Below are 5000 nucleotides of genomic sequence, written 5' to 3'. Positions count from 1 at the left end.
TTTTTTCTCATTCTATCCCCTCCACTCTCTCTCTCTCTCTCACTCTCTGTCTCTCTCTCTCTCTCTCTTGCACACACACAAAAGAGAGGGAGACAGGTTGAAATAGGATCTTACAGGAATAGAGGACACAAAGACATGTGTGGCATGTGTGTGTGTGTGTGTGTGTGTGTGTGTGTGTGTGTGTGTGTGTGTGTGTATTCTCGGAGCAGATGTTGCTGCAGAACGAGAGCATGCACACACAGGCACTCAACCCAGACCTGCCAGAATAACAAATGGCTATGGGCGTTATGGGAGCATCACGAGGAGCCCTCAAATCTGCTGTAAAGCACAGATAGGGTCCTTCTTTACATGATGGCCAAAGTACAAAGTCAAGCAATGGGACACAAGTGGCTTGAATGAATGAAAGCTATTCTATTGTGTAGCATATGGGGGAATTGAGCTCACCCACTAATGTTTGTGCTTCCTAAAGCAGATACCCTGCGTTTACACATAACAACACTCATCTATACAAGCACATATTTTACATAGTTACATCATAAGTTTAAAACACATTTTTTTCTATTTGCTTATGATCAAAATGACAGATTTTGAGCTTCACCGTGGTAGTTAATCCATCACACACCTGACTCAAACAAATAGGACATCAAGCATTGACATTGGTTGAGACATACTCAACATAGACCTAATCTTATAGGTAGGTCTCCACCAAAATAGCATGACAAAAAATGCAGCCAACTGCTAATTTTGCACTAAAACCATAATGTGGAATATCCAAATGCTACAACCAAGTAGCAGCCTATTTCACCATTTTACATTAATAACCAACCAGATATTTAGTTTATTAATTATTTCTCTAATATACACTAAAACGATTGTCTCTAAAGACAGCCAGTCAAATGCTAAAGTCATCCTCATCTCTATTTCATCCAAACTAGTGTTGACCCACTTTTAGTGACTCATTGCTCAAAGTCTTTATTACAACATGGTCTTGGACTGTCTGTGTGAAAACCATGGAATGCCACACTCACACCAAGTGATGGAAAAGACACAAGAACAGAACCGATGGCTGATTTATTTGGACTGGTCTAAGATGTAGCAACACAACACCTGTCTGGTCTAAGAAGGATGTAGGCCCACAGCACCTGTTCAGTCCAGAGCACACGTCCAGCACAGCACACACACACACACACACACACACACACACACACACACACACACACACTCACGACCCATTACAGCAGAGAGCCAGCTGCGCTCCTCCTCCATACTTATCTGGATTAACTTAATGACATTCAAGTTCTCCTAAGCAGTACACAGCCAAATCCACTGCTGACATTTCACAATTATTAGTTTGTGTGTGTGTGTGTGTGTGTGTGTGTGTGTGTGTTAGGGAGAGAGAAAGAGAGAGAGGGGGGGGGGGGGGGCATGCAAGAGCAAGAGAGATTACAAGTAAGTAAACTAACAGTTGATAGATTTTGGACAGTTTAAGTAAAATCAACACGCAAATTCGTAAAGCGTTCCATATTGGGCATGTAACCAAAGGGTTGCCGGTTCGAACCCTGACCAGTAGGAACGTCTGAAGCGCCTTTGAGCAAGGCACCTAACCCCTCACGTCTCCCTGAGCGCTGCTGTAGCAAGGCAGCTCACTGCTCCGGGTTAGTGTGTGCTTCACCTCACTGTGTGTTCACTGTGTGCTCTGTGTTAGTGTGTGCTTCACCTCACTGTGTGTTCACTGTGTGCTCTGTGTGTTCACTAATTCACGGACGGGATAAATGCAGAGACCAAATTCCTTGTACGCAAGTATACTTGACCTACAAACCTGATTTACATTTACATGTTTAGCATGTACACCCAAAAAATACACACAACACACACAAACACACACACATACACACAACACACACAAACACACACACATACACACAACACACACACACACACACACACATACACACACACACACACACACACACACATACACACAACACACACACACACACACATACACACAACACAACACACACACACACACACACACACACACATACATACACACGTCCTTTCCTATTCTGCATAGCAACAAAATATTATACTGAAGTATTTTCTAAAAATATTGTTTCAATCTCGTTCTTTTCTCTATCACTTTTCTCTATCACCCACTCTCCCTCTCTCTCTCTCCTTCTCTTCCTTTCTTTCTTTTAACACAGTTTATATACTGCATTACTTTTGAGTGGGAGACTCAGAATCCTTTACACTTGACTAGGAATGGAATGAGAACTGGGCAGTCTTGTATTCCTATTACAAAGCACTTAGTTCCAGATATATTTCTTTTTGATTGAATTCTTTATGGCGCGGGAACATAAGCCTTTTCTCTCTCCCTCTCCTTTTCATGATTTGCTGGATAATTGAAAGCAGAGCATCAATACACTAAATGGTGTCAGGACAATTTGTTCTGCCCCTTCCAAAGAGCATCCATCCTTTGCACGCATATACTAACACACACAGACTCTCTAACTCTCTCTGTCTTTCCCTCTCTCACACACACTCATACACACACACTCATACACTCACACACACACACTCTCACACACACACACGCACACACACTCACAGACACACACACACACACACACACACACACACACACACACACACACACACTCTCTCTCTCTCTCTCTCTCTCTCTCACAGACACACATGCACATAAGAATAATGAAAGAAATATGAAAAAATATAAAAAGCTTACATTACAATCAGTCAGGAATGTGTGCGATGTGTGTGAGTGTGCCATCAGGTGTGTCTCAGGTGATGGGGTGGTGTGCTGTGTGGACGTGCTCAGATGAGGGGGGGGGGTGTTGCACGTGTCCGTAGAGAGCCACACTGATGGCAGGGCTGGCGGAGGGGGTGGGAGGTGGACACAGAATGTGCTGAGGCTGGACGTGCACTAATGAGTGACCAGCCTGAGCCGCTCACTAAATGTCAGCTCTGATCCATTTCTATAGCAGAGGCAGGCAGGCAGGCAGGCAGGCAGGCAGGCAGGGGGGAACAGAGAGAGAGGGAAATACATATAACATAGTGGAAATATAAAAAGTGCCATGATAATACATTTATTCTGTTAACTACCACAAATCATGATGGGTAATAATGATTACATTTTTTCCACACAAAACCACTAATGATTCCTTCACACCTATTTGTGGTGTAGGCATACATGTGTGTGTGTGTGTGTGTGTGTGTGTGTGTGTGTACTGTCACCACTGGCTACCTCACCTATGATTACAATGACATGTAGGATGGTGGTCTCCCCTCCCCTTTTCCTGCCCCTCCCTCTCTCCCTCTCTCTCTCCCTCTCTCCCTCTCTCTCTCCCTCCAGTGTTCACTCTATTCCAGCGTCTGCAGGCTAATGGCAGTATTGGCATTCTGCACAGTGGGGCGGAGAGAGGTATTGATTGGGTGGCTGGTTAATGTAGCAGCCAATCGTTAAAAGGTTGTTAATATTGTGTGGGCGGAGTTTGACCTTTTCTGCCCCCCCCCACCCCCCCCCGGGACAAGCTCCCCCCAAAAAGGGGAGCTCAAGACACAGGTATTAGGGTTCAACCCCCCACACCCCCCCAAAACACATTTTGCAGTTTGCACAGCTCCAGTCACAACAAATATGGCTTTCTCACTATGTCATTTCCAATGGCCAATGCAAGCATGTCAGTTTCAACGCTCTTGAAATGTACATTCCACCAATGATATCATAAATGAAAAAAAATCTATTTCATTATTTTTATTTAAAAGTTATAAACAGTTATTCATTTACATTATTCCATAAAGAAACCCAATAACTCCAATATGTACAGTAATGTTTCAACCACTAAAAATAAAGCTAGACTTAAAAAAACAAGCTCTTTTGAAATATTTTTTAAATGATTTTAAAAATCCCTCTTTCAACAAATCTTCTGCCTTCTCTTTTGATTTCTTGAAAGAAAAGTTAAGAGATTGTTTATGTCCAGAGAGAGGGCCGGATAACTGCTCTAGATGCTCAGTGTCATCCCTGTGAGTGCATAAGGGGAAGGGAGCGCAGCAGCCTGGCCCTGTGACACAACTCACATGCGGCCCTTCCCACAGTAATAACACACACTCCATCCACATGCAACTAACATGCACTTCCCACAGTAATAACACACACTCCATCCACATGCAACTAACACGCACTTCCCACAGTAATAACACACACTCCATCCACATGCAACTAACACGCACTTCCCACAGTAATAACACACACTCCATCCACATGCAACTAACACGCACTTCCCACAGTAATAACACACACTCCATCCACATGCAACTAACACGCACTTCCCACAGTAATAACACACACTCCATCCACATGCAACTAACATGCCCTCGGAAAAACAGAACTGAAATATGATAAGAAGAAACTCCAGTGTGTGTGTGTGTGTGTGTGTGTGTGTGTGTGTGTGTGTGTGTGTGTGTGTGTGTGTGAGAGTGTTTGTGAAGCTAGTTTAACCAGATGGTGCTAAGGACAGAGTAAGGTCAGATGGAGCCTGCAACTCATCCTCCTCTCTCTTCTTTAAGAGCTCAGTTCATCCTCAACATCATGGTCACTCTTCAGCAGCTCCTAAACACCTCTCCACTCTTCATCCTTTCATCCTTCATCCTTTCACCCTTCATCCTTTCTTCAGCCATTCCTCTCCCCACCCCATCCCACGTTTTTTTTTTTTATTATTTCACTCCTGTTCGTCTCTCTGTTGTGTTCTTAGTGCGTGATGAGCATGTTGAGATCACTGAGTAGTGGTATGGCTTGGATGATTATGTTAATACAACCTGAAACACACACACACACACACACACACACACACACACACACACACACACACACACACACGACCCAGAAGTTCAGTAACAGGATGTTTTCTGCAGTGTTATGGGAGCTCAGGGAAGACTGAAAAAGCCATGGATTATGTCCAGACAGGCAGCTCTTTAAACAGACA

At 43.8% G+C, this 5000-nt stretch overlaps 1 protein-coding gene across 1 annotated transcript in view; it reads right to left on the bottom strand.

Annotated features, from left to right (window-relative positions):
- The window catches only part of ndst3 (N-deacetylase/N-sulfotransferase (heparan glucosaminyl) 3), a 58373-nt gene that overhangs the window by 13451 nt on the left and 39922 nt on the right, over positions 1 to 5000 (bottom strand). The window lies entirely within an intron of this gene.

This window comes from Alosa sapidissima, chromosome 1 (assembly GCF_018492685.1).
Source record: "Alosa sapidissima isolate fAloSap1 chromosome 1, fAloSap1.pri, whole genome shotgun sequence".
NCBI lineage: Eukaryota > Metazoa > Chordata > Actinopteri > Clupeiformes > Clupeidae > Alosa > Alosa sapidissima.
This window is presented reverse-complemented; position numbering and strand designations above follow the sequence as displayed.